Below are 19,385 nucleotides of genomic sequence, written 5' to 3'. Positions count from 1 at the left end.
CTTCCAAATTTCTGAGCAGTGGCCTAAACAAGTCCCCTGAGGTTCATATTTAATGTTTTGCTGCATTTTGGGAGTTCTGTAAAAGGTATCCCCTACCTTTAACACTACTCGATATAAACTCCTTGGGGAAAAAAATTTCTGTTGATGCCATGTCGCTCCAATATGATCCTTGATTCATTACAAATAAGTGTACATACTGCTAATTATCCTTAAACTGACCTTTATCAGAAAATTGTCCAAAGACAATCACATAAAAAAGTGGTAAAATGTTTGTCTAGCACCACTGAACAGCAGTTTTACCTGTAGTTATCAAAATGACCTCCTCCAAAACTAAATCCAATCAATGACCTTGGATTTGTATCCACATCTCAACAAGGGCATTCAGTAGGCACATTCATGAAGCCCCACTGGTAAAGGGGAGGTGCCTTTACACAATTAAAGGGGGCGCACGCCCCCCCCCCACATTTTTTTCTTTTTATTTCTTTTGTTTCAACAAAAAATACAGCGGATGCGCGCCTGGTGCACCCCCTCTGGATCCACCACTGCATCATATAATGTCTAGAAAGTTCTAAACCCACAATCCCAAATGTAACAATACATTACAATCCCTGAACCATTTATAAGACTAAGATTAAAAATGAGAAATGTTCCTTTACATGAAACATTGACATGTTTCCTGCAAGAATATGAATCTTCTACATAAGTAAAACATAAAACATGAACTTCAACTCTGTTTCATTTAAAAAAAAAAATATCTTTTGTACAATAACAAACTGAAAACATTCATTGAACGAGTACACAAACATGCAATACATGATGATAACTATAGATGAAACATGGAAATTATAGAAGACCAGGGGTCTTTTCACGGTAGTTCCTAACAAATTGAAGATTAAAAACAAAACAAAGCACCTGAGGATAGACAGCTAGATTTTTTTTTATGAGTTCACCTACACAGCAAATATTAATTGATTCTGGCAAGAACTGTTGCCAGCATTTAAAATATGTGATTTTGCAGCCTACAACAATCTCAACACAGAGGGTGATATCATCAAAAACGAAAAAGACTACAAAGACTAAACATACTGTATCAAGTTTGAATGTTTTCCACATGTCACTGCATTCACTGACTCATGTGGATGAAATTATTGTGAAAGGAAAATTACAGACAAAGTTAAACCTTGTGTAGATCTAGAAATTGCACAAGCCGTTAATGAAGAAGTCCGGAGTTTCTCCCTTTGTTAGTTGACAGAAAACACTAATTGCTTATTGGCAGTTGATATGATTCAATAGTCCAATTGATGCAGTAACATACTGATTTAATACCTTGCGGTTGTCGACAGATGTTCCTGCCTTGATAAGCATTGATAAGATATGAAACAAAGAATGCTTGGCAGTACAGTTCCCAAGGGCAGATCCAGGAATTCCATGAAGGGGAGGCGCCTTTAAAGGGGGCGATGTGACCCCCCCCCCCATTTTTTCTTCTTATTTCTTTTGTTTTAACAAAAAAAAAGAGGGAGCGCGCACCCAGTGCATCCCCTCTACATCTGCCACTGGTTCCATTCCTGCATTGTTGACAAACAACTACTGTAAAAGTGGAAATTTTCGCGCATTTCGCGCAACCAGAAACTAGCGCAAAAATAAAAACACGCGAATATTTTTGCTTGCCATACGTTCCTGTGCGTGATGTCTTGATTCCACGGAATTAAAAACACGCGAAACTCTTCTGACCCGGCCTACCGCGAAAAATTAGTCACGCGAAAATATCCACTTTTACAGTACTCAGTAACATTGATTTTTGTGTATTCAAGTTGCCTTTTGAGTTTAGTTGACACTTCTTTCTTTCTTTTCTGGTCCAATGACATGAGGTTTACTGGAATTGAAGTAAGTAGTGCCTGGAGAAGTATTCTATATTAGAGTTTGTAGTGAGTTGCATTGGGCTAGACTTCGATCCACTGCATGCATAATCGAACATTTCATCATGATTGTCCAATATAGTGGTTCACCACCTGATCAATACATACAGAATAATTAATGACATCCCTATAATCAGAAAGCGAAGTGAAATTAGAAGATATACAAGTTTGCATTTCTCCCATAAAATATATATTTCACTGATTGTCTTAACCTCTTATATTCAGCAAGTGATGACAATAAAAGTGATGGTTACTGATTAACTCATTTTGTGCTACAGACTTTGGACTTTGTTTACAATGCTATGGGGTTTTCTGCGCCAATCTGCACTCAAAGTACACAAAGGGTTGTTGTTAGCAATTAGTCTAACGTCCAGCCGCTTTCGCATCCTCTTCTGTGAAGACATAGCCGACATCCTGATGTAGCTTGTCCATGATCTTGCGAATGGCAAGACTTTCTGACCATGGCACTATGGGATGTTCAGTCTTACCTGGAAATATGTAAGTAACAAAGGTAAATACACAATGGGAGATTTTGATATTCAAGATATTCAATATGAGGATAGCAAGAGAGATCATGGGAAAATGCAAAGACTCAAAATTCACAAAGAAAATACACAGACCAAGGCAAACTGACCTCTCAATCAGACCACAAAAGATAACCACAGATAAACATAATAAACATTTAGTTATTAGCTCTAATCCAGAAGTCAGTCTCCTTCAGATGCTTTTCTTTTTCTTCTGACCTTTACACATAACTTTTGACTATGATATTCATGCTTCTCAGCTGGAATTTTTTGCTCTAAAGGGAAGGTAAAGAGTTTGATTTAAAAAAAAAAAAAAAAAAAAAATATATATATATATATATATATATATATATATATATATATGTACAATGTATTTAACTGCTCTAACACAGCATTATTCATATATTGTTTTCTCCGTGGAAATTTTTTATATAGATAGTCTAAACATTTACCTTCATGGTTTTCACATAATTATTATGATTAGAAAAGTACACAAGCAGAAATCACAGAATAACAACAAATACAGTTGATATGCCATGGCTTCATTCACGAACAGCCGTCTTTGACAAACTGTAAAAACGAGGAGTGTTTGTGTGCATTTTAATTTCGCAAATTTCGCGCCTGGCAGCATTCACGAAATTAAAATGCATGCGAAAGTTCTTGCCTACACAATATGCATTGGATGCCAGTGGCAAGTCGCGAAAATTTCATGTTGCGAGAAAGGCCATCGGCTCCACTTCGTGAAATTTTCATGCCGCGAATATATCATGTTTTACAGTAGTGGCACACAAGCATTCTAATACTCTACACACACACACGCACGCACACACACACACACACACACACACACACACAAAAAAAAAAAAAAAAACCAAAACAGCTTTGACTTTGTAACATGACGTACTAGTCATATTGTGTGTGTGGAACCAGTAATGTACATACACCAAAAACAAAGCGAGTACATTTGAGTTGTGTGGCAGTCATAACAAATATTTGCATTGTGACATTTACAATGAGACTTGGCCACTTGTGATCTGAAGAAAAAACAAACAAACTTGCAGTTTAATTGAAGCAATGAAATCCTCAAGTATTTCAGGTACTGGTAAAAGGGACTGGCTTAACCTTTCAACTTATCCTATATTCAACTCTGCAACTTAAACTCATCAGAAATTTTTGAATATGAATGCACAAGGAAACAAGAGACTGAGGGGTGTAGCACTCAGCAAGGTCACCCTACAAGCGGTTTTGCAGACTTTTACCTAAGAAGAACAAAGCAAACTTTGGAGGCTTCAGGGGCTGGGGAGGAATGGTGCCCATTTGTATATTCAAACAAACTGGCGAAGATACCTGCCAAATTTGTAGAAAATTTGACAGTGCATATTCAAACTGATCAAACGTGGAAAATGGCCCCCAATTCGGTCCTGGCCCTAAGGGGGTCACCCCTGGATCTGCCATATACAAACTTGACATTCACTCACTATAATGTATTTAATCAGAGCATTTCTGATGAGGATGAATGATTACAATAGTTCCCTTGAGCCTTAGAATCAGGTGAGCTAAAATAAAGAAAAAAAAAAGAAACACAGGATATTTTTTGTTTTAAGTAAAATAATTTTTGTCCATGTACTTGGACCTACGCTGAATTACCTGTATACAATTCCTAGATGAAAGGAGGTGTAAATAATTATTTGAAATGGTGAGTTATTTTATAACAGGTGGTAAAAAGAATCCTTTTTCTAATATATTTAAATATAGGGAGAAGCCTAATACATTGTATGTACATCTATAACCTAACATATTTGAAAATGTATGTATGTATGGGCATGAGAATACTTCAGCCAAAACAAGAAAGTAGAAAAAATTCTGGACCCAAACCCCTTTACCAGGTACCCAAGATATCTGTTGACAACACCTTCAAATTCAAGTTACAACTTCATGGATTTTTCAGTTGAATGAAATGAAGTTTGACTTGATAAATTTCTGATGCATAATTGCTGACAAACTTACCATTATCAATTGCCTCTTTAACTGCTTCAGCCTCATAGCAAAACCCCACTGAATTGTGATAATTGAAAGTCCCCTTTGAGTCAGGAAGAGGAAATTCAAACACCTTCTTCTCACATTTACCACCTGCAGGGGAGCCCTTGGATAATTCTACTGCTGTGGGACAGTGGAAGCTTGCAGGCAGCTGAAAATTGAATAGAAAGGAAAGAAAAGTTATGAACATCAATGAACATGTCCATAAGTCTGTTAATTATGTTTTCCTCTTATCAAATGAAAAGGGAAAAAAGTTGAACAAAACACACGAAATAAAGAGAAAATTATTTAAAACAATTTTGAATGCAATGTAAAGATGACTAGGCTACTCCCATATTCTTGTGCACTCACTATGCATGACCTGCCACAAGAATGGCCCTCCTCAAACAATTTTGTCAACCTTGACCTGTGGAATTATTTTAACTTGCGGTGCGTGAAGGAAATATCTCTGTATTCATTTGTATTCATGGTGCACTGTCACCTGGGAAGCCAAGTGTATCAGCCATAAATATTGTGTATAGTCCTTCATTGTAATACATTTTGATAAAATTGATTACTTTGACCTCTGGCAAACTTGGATTGACCTTTTATACTGTCACTGTAAGGGAAATATTTCTCAATTCATTAATATCAAACCTACACTATACAGCACATTACTGCACTCACATAACTAAAATTAAGGCCAGAAATTTTATGCCAGCTAAATTTTAGTGCCCTTGAACCTTGACTAATAATATTTTTGCCTCGGTAATTCTAACAACCAATCTTATATTCATTTTCATGTTTCCTACTTGATACTATCATCATTGAACTTTTGACATTCATAACAGCAATCATGACTGGAACAGGTTTTGTTTTTCAATGTACATGTAAGTACAATCATGGCAACCTTCAACCTTGATTTTCAACCCACATTTGTATCCACCATCACTTCTCATACTTTGCAAGTAAAAAATCCATGAAAGTAATTTTCTATGTATTTCTACTCCGTTCATCAACTTACATAATCTCTAGCCTTTTTTTTTTATTTTTTTTTATGGGGGAGGGGGGTAGAGTGCTATTCAACCTTGAGTCTTGACCTCCAACCACATCTATTTCATGAACTGTCTATTTCCAAATTGTCTATTGCATTATATTACTGCTGATTTCATGAATGAAATTACAGCTGAAAGATGCCAAATTTCAGATAAAGCTGAACAACCTCAGAGTTCATATGAACACCATGTACCACATAATGACTGACAAGCAAGAAAATTTGCCAATGTTCTTTCTTTATTGTGATAAGACCTGGGATACGAGGACAGCCCAAAAGAGTAAAGCCTCAGGCACCCTCGTAAATGGAGGATCATAAAATTCATGGTCTACATGAAAACACACCAAGTGGATGAAAGAATGCATAACTCTTGGCAGTACGTACTAAGTCTATCATTACCAACCCTGTATGGATATTACACATGGAAAACAGAATAAATTCTGAATAATTAAAATCTCCACTGCTACTATCCAAACAGCACTGACAGTTTGATTTGCAGTGTAATCCAAACTAGAATGAATTCTTTTGTGCCTAAACTGATTACACAGGACAGTATATTATACTTACACGTATCCTGCCTTCTGTTCCTACAATGCTTGCCTCATTCTGACCCATGGCTCTGAGACAAGTTGTGAAGGAGGCCACTTTCTTGCCTGGATACAGCATTGTCCATGTACACACATCATCTACACCTGCATCAAAATTTATCAATTTAAAACAAAAATACAAAAAATTTGACAAAATATTATTGTATAGTGATAACTGAAATAATCATTGTAACTTACTTATGTTTGTTTCATACTTTTGTGAACTCAAAGTGGAAATGAATTCAAATCAACTAATCAATCCATCCATCCATCCATCCATCCATCCATCCATCCATCAATCAATCAATCAATCAATCAATCAATCAATCAATCAATCAATCAATCAATCAATCAATCAATCAATCAATCAATCAATCAATCAATCAATCAATCAATCAATCAATCAATCACTTCCATTATGTGATAGAGCTCTCCAGACACATATAATGTAGCACAGTATGACACATATTGGTACATGAAATATTTGTATCAGTGAAGCAGTACCCAATACAGCAAGTGACAGAAAAATATAGGGTGTTGTTGCCTTATAAGATTAAAACACAGACACACACATAATGCTTGTGTGTGTGTCAATTCTGTACTTGATAGCTTGATGCAAGTTGTATTCATGTTGAAATCAGAGTAAATAACTTTTTGTGCTGTTAAGTCTGCGAATAGCACCAGACTCAGGAAATTCATGAAAATAAAAACCTCAGTTAAAGGCACATACAGTACTTCATGGCTCCAGAACCCTTCATTGTGAGAGGGGCAGAATTATTGTTTTTTCCCCTTTACTGTTTCCCTCCTAATATTACAGACTTATAAATTATCAATGTTACACTATTATCAAGTGAAGTAGCTGACCACACAAATAATGTTCAGCTCAGCATGCACAACATTTAACTATGACAGCATAGTGACAGCAATGCGATACTGGACCAAAGGAATATGGGAAGGGTGAATTAATATGAAAAGAAAAATAGAGATGCACTTGCTGGTGGAGGTGATGGTGCAGTTACATGGTTGGTTGATCATATTACAGCATGTAGCTACTACCAGCATAAATTAGAGCCTTTACAGGCTGGGGCTGCAGTGACAAATACATGATAACAGCTACCCTGTTACTCTTTCTAAATAATTACATGGCAGAAGTTGAGGTCACTGTTTTGACTGTTACCTATGCATACCATGCCTCTCATTTTCATCCCTTCGAAACAGTACCATCTTATGGCTGTGATTATCCAAATTTATTATTGCATTATTTTAGAAATGGGCATACTATCGTGAAATATGATAATCCACGTCTCAGTCATTATGTTCCCTGCAATTTTGAATTGACACATACATTGGATGAAAGTTTTCAGGTACTAGTACTTGATACCCTGAAACACAGTGTTTTGTTTTTGCATTGTGTCCACAGAACAAATCATTTTTCACTCACTGAAAAAAAAAATTGTCTTTTCTATTGAGGCCAAGGTAGTTTTACTACATAATGCTTCTGATCGTGTATGAGATAAGTACAGTAGTATTTGCAAGTAACACATATGGTTTTTTAGCTTAGATTCATTCAAAACTGACAAGGTATGCAGTCATTCAAAGCACAGGCCATCTCCTTCCTTTTTAAGAGGAAAAAAAAATAAGAGCTAGAAATGAGCAATGTGAGCATTACTAAAAGTTTGAGGAAAATTGGACATACTGTTCAAAAGTTATGGATATTTAAAGTATTGTAAAGTCACTGCTGGATGAGAAGGCTACTACAGTGTATGATATCACATGTGTAGAATGATATAAGGAAAATATAACAAGAATTTAGGATCTACATTTCATTTTTTGAAGAAGTACACATTCCCGCGACTTATTACTGATGTTTATTAAGGGTGATATTATTCCCCCTGTCTTCTGAAAGAGGCAAGTCAAGTGCTCTTTTATCATTAATTGTCCTTTGACAACATGCGGAAATGTCACCATGCATCAGGGTAATAGTACATTTAGAATAGTGTCCATGACAATTCACGAAAAACAACATCTCACAAAAATGTCTGTGACCTCCTCATTTGCGAAAATATCTGCATACGAAAATAACAGCTTATAAAGTATATAACATACCATTAAAAACTAGAAATGTCGCTATGGCGACTGATGCCTCCGCCATAATGCATGATTCTCACAATAGGCGTATCGTACAATGTCTTCACAATGTGTAATCCATGACAGTTTCACATAACTGGCAAAATATTGAAATGACAGGTCTGTCAGAAATGTCTTGATCTGGGTTTGCTATAATTTTTTTAAGAGTGCAGGTACACATATTTGGGGAATTGAGAATTTTTACTTGAATTCTGATGGACCTTTTTATTAGTTTATGCACTGAGTAATTTCCAAGGTATGAAGAAAGAGTGTAATGATGGTACAAAATATATATATATATATATATATATATATATTTTTTTTTTTTTTTTTTTTTGGGGGGGGGATTGAAAACTGGCCTTTGACCCTAAACCTCTGACCTTTGACCTTCTGGCTGGAAATTTCCCGGAGAATCTCCATTAGGCAATGCATGTATTAAGTTTTGAAACTAATAATGCAAGCATTGCATATACTAGTATATGAGGGACATAATAAAATTTTGAGGAGTTGACATTGACCTTTGACCCCTGAATATTGACCCATGACCCCTAAATTCCCTAGATAATCCCTGCCAGTCAGTACATGCATATTTACCAAGTTCCACGAAGATACATTGAACCATTTGCGAGAAAAGTGATATTGCAACATTTTCACCTCACCTTTGACCTTTTGACCTTTGACCTTATGACATGAAACTCTCTCTGGAGAATCTTTACGCAGTAGTACATGTCCACACCAAGTTTCAAGAAAATACCTTTGGGGCATTGCATAGATATGGGGGAAATTGCAACATTTGTAGCATGTGACCTTGACCTTTTGACCTTTGACCTCTTGCCAATGTCACTAAAATCTACTCAACTAATTGTCCCATCATACATCATCCTTGGACCAAGTTTGGTGAAAGCTGCTTCATCCAGTTTTGAGTTATCACGTAAACAGATAAATTTTAGAATTTGACCTTGATCTTTGACCTTTGACCTCTGTCCGATTTCACTGAAAAACTAATCAAGTAATTGTTTTATCATACATCATCCTCCAACAAAGTTTGGTGAAATTTGCCTGATGCAGTCTTGAGTTATCGCGTAAACGGATACAATTTCATGATTTGACCTTGACCTTTGACCTTTAGCCTGATTACACCCAAAATCTAATCAAATAATTGCCCCATCATACTTCATACTTGGACCAAGTTTGGTAAAATTCCAGTAAATATTACTCAAGTTATCGCGTAAACGAAAGCGGACGGACGTACGGACGTACGGACGTACGTACGGACGGACGGACAACCGAAACATAATGCCTCCGGCACCACTTTGTGGCGGAGGCATAAAAATATCTGCACTATCATTGGTAGGATTCCATATCTTCTGACTGATTTCATACCTGTAGCACTGAGGCCCCCCAACTCCTCGAACACTGATTGGCTCAGGACCAAATATCATGACAGCTAGCTGAACCAAAATACACTCCAATGTCATTAATGGCACTTCCTCCAGTACCTGCCATATACAACAACAAGCAAGCAAACTTTAGTAAAATGTTGATAAAAACTTGTACAGTGTATATGCACTTATAGTACTGCTATAAATGTCTGGGGGCTTTTTATTCTTTTCTTTTCTTTTGTCACACCAAGTAGGAAGGCAAGAAAACTATACACACATAAAATATTTCCCTGTATGGATATTGGATTGGTTGTGTGGGATGCTTGTACAGCAAAACACATACACCCGTTTTATATCCAAATATACCAGTGCCCAATATGGGCAATTGCGAGACATGTTTCCCCTCAAAGTCAGAGAAAAACTTGGTTGCTGTTCATGAAATAGACATAATCTTGTACCTTTTCCCCATTTCTATTGGTCTGGATGGCACTGCACATGTCTCTGTTTGCCAACATATCACCTGGTGAAAGACAAGAATGTTGAACTATCTCTGTCGTCATTTTCAACAAATTTCATTTTCCCCATAAGTAAAGAGTAAAAAAGTAAAGAGTTGAAAGTGTCATTGTGTATGAACAGCACTACTTTGACCAATGATAGTGTTCATGTGTGTTGTGTAAAACATGTAGCTGTGAGACTATGAAGCCAGCTCTCTGCAAGCAAGCTTATTCTGAAGCTGAATTACGGTACATCAAAAGACAGCTAATGTATCTTTCTGTTTGCTTTAGTCAGCCTCTACATATTATGTATAGAGGCTAACTAAGCAAATAGGAAAGATTAATACACTTGACAGTGTTGTAGAGGTGCAGGTGGCTATAAAGCAAGCTTGCATCAAAACTTGTACACAGAATCTTGCTTTCATTACTGTAACCAGGGAGGTGTTACAGAGATGGAGTGGCAACTTTTCGAAATTCATGCAAACGCATGTTTGGGTTCAAGGCGTTACAATGGGATGTCTAGCATTCCATTACGCTTTGAAGTCATGCTCGGCGCCGCTCTGGTTTGCAAGACGAAGTTGGGAGACGAAGAACGCATTTCACCTTTCGTTGAATTACAAGTTCTATTTCACCGTAAAATTTTAAATGAAATAGAAATGTCTACTCGAATTGATTTAGAATAGTTTAGGAAAGAATTCAATATTATAAACATGTATTTCTAGTTTCTTCGTAATGCGCAAATCAAAATGAAATGAAAATTAGGCCCTCTTAAAAACCTAATATTTTTCTATAATGCGCATATTTGTGCATGTTAGTTTTTCAATCTTTTAATCTGGGATATTTTGATCTTTCAAATACAGTACTCCGCTAAAGCGTATTCCAGCATGCTTTAAAACTATTTGCTGTTAAAATTGTTAGTTTTACACTGCATTTTGGTTCGCTGCTCCAATTCAAGTTACACAAATTCATTGTTGCCATCACATTGAAAGAGAGAGCGAATTGCAGTAGGGGCAAGTATTTCTAGATGTGAGAGCGCTAGTCCCGATTATTGATGCTCTCTTTCGTCAAAGCACATGGGTAACACCTGTAGTTGAACGCATAACTTCTCGGCGGCGCCGCGCATGACTTCAAAGGAGAGCAGTAGTTGTCTCTCCTTCTCTAGCACCTCCCTGCTGTAACTGCCCAAGCACAGAACACTGTTTTTGAACCAGTATAATAACAAAATTCCTTAACTCCTGTGAACGATGTCCACTCTAATCCAAACCTAAGTCTAAATGCGATATTGGTGACATGTCTGTAATTCTCACCTTCAGTCACAATTCAAAACTGTACGATGTAAAGACTATAACAACATTTGAAACATAAGGGACTGAAAACATGCTTTAAAGGGACATGATTTCATTTAGATTGTATACTTACTTTTTATGAATACCCGAAAGTCGTCTGGCACTTTTTGAGAAAAATCCCCCATGATGTATTGGACATCACCAATCTCTCCTTCATCAATGAGGGATTTGATCTTCCTATAGGCTGGAAAGAACCTCGACCAAATACCCTGCATGAAAACAATAACAAAGCAAAATTTACGCCTGAACATTAATTTTCTCATTTTTGAAACACTACTAAGTAATCTTTTATTTGAAAACTAAATCACAAACCAAAATCACACATATTTGTATATCTCCAAGCTGCTTGACTCTACATGGTTTGTTTTGATAATTTACATGATCCTTTACATGTACAATGTATTGTAAAGAGGCTCATGTGATTTCTGTTAGAAAAGGAAACGTAACATGTTTCAAGGTAATGAAAACTACATGACTCTGCAAAGGATAGTACAGTTAAAGGTTGAAACATAACCAGAGTGTGACACTAAGTAACATAAGAATTGTCACTGAAAATAAAGATTGAGAGTACTCATATAATGTAATACAAATCAATTACAACAATTATTTGCATTTGATATACCACAAAACCATTAGAATTTGTCTAATCAAAATCATAAGTCAATGTAGAGCATCATCATTAACATAACAATCATTACTAACATGTGTGATGGCAACAACTTTATCTTTTCATTTTGTTATGACATCATGTCAAATAATTTCCACTATGAGCATTCCAACTACCCTTCTTTAAACATGAATCATGGTATTAAATGTTATAAAGATTTTACTCATTATATATACATGTTGATGTTTACAGCTTTCAGAAAGAGTCAATAATGAACAGAATAAATTGATACAGCTCAATATCAAGATTGTTTTGTTTTTCAGAGTGCCAAATTATGAAGATGAGAGTGGTCCTTGCGTAAATCAACAGCACCGTACCTCCATGAAGAAACGGCCAGAGTCTTTGGCACAATCCAGAATGACCTGGACTCTTGAGTATTCAGTGAAAGTGGTTTCTCACAGAGGACATGTTTCTTGGCACCGAGAAATAGCTTGCACAGTTGTAGGTGCTGAGAATCAATGGACCCAATGTAGACAATATCTGCAATCAAAAGTTTTAAAGAAAACGATATGATGCTTGCAATATATTCAGCATCACAATATCAACTCTTCTCTTTCAAAGATGTATTCAACCCTGGCCTAGATTCAAAATCATTTAATCAACTGCCCGTACTCCGATGCAAAAGCGATTATGAAACAAATTTGATGGAATTGGGCCACATGTGGGTAAGTATATTGGGGAATTTTAACTGCCTGTCCCTCAATCATTCTATTTGGCCAAACGCAGCGCTCTTTAACCCTTTATGTCCCCTCAGCTTGTCATTAAGCATTCAGTGATTCCTCCATTCTTAATTGGGGGGGGGGGGGGATATGCATGCCCCCCTCATTCTACAGCCCCTGTGTACACTAATGCTGCTGGTCACTATAAACTATGTACATAATTAGTTACTGTATACACACCATATATTTACAGCAAGTCATTTTTCTAATTTTTTCTTTTTTGAATCAGGAATTTGTGATTAAATTTTACAATTTAATTGGTACAGTACTGAACAGAGAAATGTATGTGTGATGTGCATGTCACATTCATGTCAGGACCAGTAGGATCTAGACATTTTTGTACGTTTTTATTCGCGAATAGCACCCGACTTAGAGGACAAGTTCACCTTCTTAAACATAAGGATTGAGAGAATGTAGCAATATTAGTAGAACACATCATCCAAAGTTTGAGGAAAATCGGACAATCCGTTCAAAAGTTATGAATTTTTGAAGTTTTTGTGCAGTAACCCTGGATGAGAAGACTACTGTAGTGTGTGAATAACTTAGATGTCACATGCGTACAACAATATGAGGAAAATATAAAGAGAATTTCACAAAATTTCATCTTTTGAAAAAAGTACACATTTCCCCGACTCGTTACCGACAAATGTCATGGGTAATATTATTCTCCCTGCCTTTAGAAAGAGGCAAGTCAAGTGCTCTTTTATGCGAAAAAAGTGAAAATATGTTGAATTTTCTTTACATTTTCTTTATACTGTTGTACGCATTATGACTCACAAGCTGAGGTAGTCTCCTCATCCAGCGGTTCCAACACAAAAATTTTAAAAATTCATAACTTTTGCATCGATTGTCCAATTTTCCTCAAACTTTCACTGATGTGTTCTACTAATATTGTTGCATTCTCTCAATCCTTATGTTTATGAAGGTGAACTTGTCCTTTCAGTGAAATTTGCAAAAATAATATTAGCTTTGCAAGATATTCAGCACGATAGACGTCTATATCTATACAATAAATTATAGAGTTCTTCTTTTTTCCTTGTGCACGTGTGTTTATAAAACCATGGTAGGGCTGGCATTGATATTCTCATTAGGGCCTACCTGCTACAGGAACTCAGAAGCTGTGACCCTGACCCATTCCCTCCCCCTCCCCCCCCCCCCCCCCCCCCACCCCCACCCCTTCCCTCCCTATATGCATTGTGAAGTTATTATGAAACAAAATACAAAAATACAGAGTAGGTTTTAACAAATCGTAACAATTCATTCCCTGACCCTGGACATGTTTGCCTCAAATTATTGGAATATCCCTGGGCCCCGTCTTATAAAGCCTTCAAATCAATCACAAGTCCCCAAATCAATCGCAACTTGCATTGCAGCTCTCAAACAACTTGTGATTGATTTCTATCACAAGTCTTTATAAGACAGGCCCTTGGCCTTGGAAAGCTGACACCACTCTTTCTGAAACAAGAACTTCAGACTGAATGAATGAAATAGACACAAGGCAGAGTCGACTGAATCACAAGGTTCAAGCATGTGATTCAGACTACAAAATACTACACACACACACACACACTTTGCCGTACCGATATTCGTATCGGCTGCAAGGAGCTCGTATCCTTCGTAGGCAGTGGCACAGCCGACTCTCTCCGCCAATCTTCGGGCATCCTGCTCCGACCTAGCGGCGACTGCTCCAACTGTATGATTCTCCACCAGTTGAGAGAGGACTGTCGCAAAATCCTGCGATATTCGACCAGCTGAACAAATTCCCCAACGCAGCTTAGACATATTGGAAGCTCTGCTTTCAGGTTGCAGACTTTGGCACTGCGTACACTGGCATAGATACGGACCGTTTGCGAGGCAATTGTATAGTGTTTACAACAGCAATACGGTCTTCCCTAATTCCGTTTCCAACTTAACGTTGGAAATGTAAAACCGTGCAGAGGCAGCGGCGCAGTCAACTCGTGATCCCCAGTGACTCCCCACTTCCCAGGTCAGGTGCACACTGCATGCATCACTCTGAACTACAAGTGTATGGAAAGCACAACGGGTTCATCGAGACACGCCCACACAGGGCGTGGCACGTATCCGGGCACTTACCCCCTGGGCAACCACCCCCCCCCCCCCCCCGGATAACTACCACAAGGATAATTACCCCCAGGGCTATTCCCCCCTAGGGCAAGTACCACCCGGAAAACTACCCTCCTAGGGCAATTACCCTCCAGGGCAATTACCCCCTAGGGCAACTACCCCCCCCCCCGGACAACTACCCTCTTAGGGCAATCACCCCCCAGGGCAATTCCCCCAGGACACAACTACCCACCGGATAACTACCCACCGGTTAACAGCCCCCCAGATAACTACCACCCGGATAACTACCCCCTGGATAACTACCTCCCGGAGAACTACCCCCTGGATAACTACCACCAGGATAACTACCACCCAGATAACTACCACCCGGATAACTACCCCCTGGATAACTACCTCCCGGAGAACTACCCCCTGGATAACTACCACCAGGATAACTACCACCCGGATAACTACCACCCGGATAACTACCACCCGGATAACTACCACCCGGATAACTACCACCAGGATAACTACCACCAGGATAACTACCTCCCGGATAACTAATTTTTATGAATATCATGAACGGTGTCTGTCAAACAATCAAAAAGAAAAAGCAAGCACATGAGGGGGTAGATAAATGGCATTTGTCCTTTCACACGAAGGTGATTTAGTCTTTTCAGACCTGAAATTCAGAGATCTGGTGCAAACTTTTGGTGCAAAAAAAAAAAGGAATAATGGAATAAATAGGGCTCTTTCAGGAAAGTGTTACAATCACGGAATTTAGCTCTTATTCCGAGTCATCATCTCTATGTATGAACAAAATCTAGTGAAGTAGAGTTTAGGGTTGGGGTGAGGGAGAAGGATTTCCCCTTCCGCTCGACGGAGCCTTTGCGTTGTTAGAATTGAAATAAAGCGATCCGAAGCACCCTTTTTTTGTGCAGAATCAGGAAATTGTCATTCCTTGAAGTGTATTAAGTCTATAGAGGGGACCAAGCAATGGGAGGGTGGCAAAGTAGCTCTCCCATATTCGAGGGAGCTCTTTTTAGTTTTAGAACTGAAATTCAAAAATCTGTAGCACACTTTTTTTGAATGTCTGGAAATTTGTCAATCAAAAAATGTGGAAGGGGATAAGCGCTATCCAGCCCCCCCCCCCCCCTCTCTCTCGCACGAGGGACATTCTGTATTTTCTGCTTGCATTTAAACGTTTTGATGCAAATATTTGGCATATTTGGAAAACTGTCTATGTTCAGTCTCCTTGCATGCATGGAGGGGGGGGGGGGGGGCGAGCTATCACCACACTTCCGGTTCGAGGGAGCTTTTGCCTTTTTAAAGTTACAATTTAGATATCTCGAATACGGTTTGATGAAATATTTGAGAAATTAAGAAATAAACAACTGATCTTGTGAAAATAAGAGAGGAAAGTGTTAATTAAAAGGGAATTTCCTTTTGTACATGAAATAACTTTCGAGTTTAAAGTTTATATAAGTGATATAAGTGTTGTACACTCAGAAGTATTCAGGATTTTTTTTTTTTTTTTGAAATAGTCTATACATCATCCAACAAGATTGAATACTGTTCAGCTCTCTTACCGCTCTGAAGGTGGGTGTATGAACGTCAAGCAATATGCTGAAAAATGATATAATCACGTTTCTGCTTCCTCTGTTGTTGTTGTTTATTTCTTCAAATTTCAGGGAGGATGATTGAACAGGCAATCCCCCCTCCTCCATTTCAGGGGTGGGGATGTATACCCCCATCCCACCCCCGATTTACGCCCATGGCTTTGTGTAATGTAGCATGCCGATCTGTATCAACGACGTAGGCCTCCCTGTAGACACATAGAGAGAACCACACGTGTGCAAAATACGTATCGCTATATGCTTACCTATACATTCAGATAATTATGTATTTTCTCTTCCGACAGAATATAATATATTCTGTAGAGTGAAGTAATCTCATTAGTATATGTACTGTAATTATGTCACAGATGTTTGGATAATGAATATCGTTTAAATTGAAGAAACTAGCTATAATGAGAATCATATTATGGTATATATATTACATTTCATTATTTGATACCAAAATGTTGTAAATGATGCCTTACAAATAATAAATAAATCATCTGACAGATGTCATTGAATATACAATGTTTGGCTGTACAGCGAAAAATAACGGGTATCGACGAAGTCTTAACAACCACAGTGATTCTTCGTTTATTTTCGATGATTTCGGTATGCCCGAGCCGTATCCGAGTCGATGATACGCACATTCACCGTCTGTGTTTGAAAGTTTGTGATTTTTTTTGAAGAATACACAAAAACCAATTTAAATAAGCCAACCGCGTAAGCATATCAGCTGCAGATAAAAAAAAAACAACAACTCATCTCTAACATTCCGCTGAACTTGAGTTACATGACTTCGAAATGAGATTTCATAATGAATTATAACACCTATTGGAGTTACGGGCTGTTTTTGATGAAGTATACCAGTGCTACAGACAGGACTGATGTGGACATAATATCATTGATGATCAACTTCACTTAACATTTCATTCTTGAAACCAATAATGATAATAATAATAAACTCAAAATCTGTCATCATTCAGTTTAAGACCATTGGATGCCAGCAAGATTCTTCATGTCTTGCCAACACGCTTCAAGTTCTGCAATTATGGCGGGTGACAGTGAAGACAAAAGAGGTTTAAAAGAAAATTAGGCTGTGCATAACAATGATAACCAATACAATGCTTGCGCAATATTTTAGTGATTAGTTTCCTAAACAGACCAAACAACAAAAACAAAACCCGGGCCTCCAACAGAACCCTGGGGTAACCGAAAATCATTAAACAACAACCACTAACAAACAACAAATAACCAATAACAGATAACCAATAACCATTGCCAATCCTGACAGAATTCTATGCTGCAAGAGCTCAATAACCATCATTTTTCAATGGGTTAAACAAACGTGTGCGTAGGCCTACGTCTAGGATATACTACAAGGTAGTACATGAAAGTCTTATATCGCACGAAATGCACACAAAATGTCGAAGAACGTGGCAATAACTCCTACTGTCTTTCATGGTGAGGGAGATATTTATCTAGGGGGTATAGGTCATATTTATCCAGGGAGTATTCTTCGAGGGAGGGGTAAATTGGGGGTAGTAATCCGGGGGCATCCAGGGCTTTTTATTTATTTTTATTTATTCATTTCATCTATTTTTTTTTTTTTTGGGGGGGGGGGGGGAGTGGAGTAATTATCCAGGAGGTATTTTTCCCGGTGGTAGTTATCCGGGGGGTAGTTATCCGGGGGGGCAGTAGTTATCCGGGGGGTAGTTATCCGGGGGTAGTTATCCGGGGGTTAGTTATCCAGGGGGGTAGTTATCCCGGGGGTAGTAATCCGGGGGGTAGTTATCCAGGGGGTAGTAATCCGGGGGGTAGTTATCCAGGGGGTAGTAATCCGGGGGGGGGGGGGGGTAGTTATCCAGGGGGTAGTTTTCCTGGTGGTAGTTATCCAGGGGGTAGTTATCCTGGGGGGTAGTTATCCAGGGGTAGTCATCCTTGGGGTAGTTATCCGTGGGGTAATTGTCCTAAGGGGGAATCGCCCAGGGGGGTGATTGCCCTAGGAGGGTAGTTGTCCGGGAGGTAGATGTCCTACGGGGTAATTGCCCTGGAGGGTGATTGCCCTAGGGGGTTAGTTGTCCGGGGGGGGGGGGGGGGGGGGGGCAGTTGCCCTAAGGGGGAATTTCCCTGGGGGGTGATTATCCGGGTGGTAGTGGAAATCCGGAGGGTGGTTTTCCAGGGGGTACTGTTCCTAGAACCGGCGTGGCATACTATTACTTTCAAATGGCGAAAACTCTTTGGTTTGGAGGTATAGGTATTAAAGTCCACCCAAGGAGGTATAGGTAATATGTATATTACCTATACCTCCTATGGGTGGACTTTAATTAACAATGCATATTATACGTAGCATCATTGCTCAGATTTTAATTGCTTAATTGCAGTTGTAGCTAGAGAGTAGGTCAGAAATGCCATTTTATAGGGGCTGGGGTAGGAAATACAAACTTAAGTATATCAGGACAGCATATAATAGTATAGCCTACTGTATATAAAGTTCAGGTTGAGATGGGGATTCAGATTTTAACATTTTGTAAGATAATTAGTAACCACTTAATAATAAAAGAGCATATAATTCTAAGAGGAATTCTGAGTTTATTTGATGAAATAAAATTTGGTTTTGAAATTCAAAAATAAAGAAGTTCTAATAAAATGTGGGTCTAACCATTCGTAGGTCCATTTTTTTTCTTGATTTTTTTTAAATACACGCAGCCATTTCAAAACAAAATTTCATCAAATAAACTGAATTCCTCTTAAGAATTGAATACTCTTTCATATTTCATAAATTGGTTTCAAATCATCTCAAAAAAGTTAAAACCTGAATCCCCATCTCAACCAAAACTATGCCATCCCTTTTATAACGGAGAACTTAATTA

The 19,385-nt window shown here is 38.1% G+C and overlaps 1 pseudogene; it reads right to left on the bottom strand.

The window, feature by feature from the left end:
* Window positions 1-1,736: 1,736 nt before the first annotated feature.
* On the bottom strand, window positions 1,737-14,720 carry LOC140228295 (trans-1,2-dihydrobenzene-1,2-diol dehydrogenase-like; annotated as a pseudogene).
* Window positions 14,721-19,385: the final 4,665 nt, after the last annotated feature.

The sequence above is a fragment of the Diadema setosum genome, chromosome 5 (genome assembly GCF_964275005.1).
Source record: "Diadema setosum chromosome 5, eeDiaSeto1, whole genome shotgun sequence".
Taxonomy (NCBI): Eukaryota; Metazoa; Echinodermata; class Echinoidea; order Diadematoida; family Diadematidae; genus Diadema; species Diadema setosum.
Note: the sequence above shows the minus strand (reverse complement) of the source record. Positions and strands in the feature narration are given on the sequence as shown.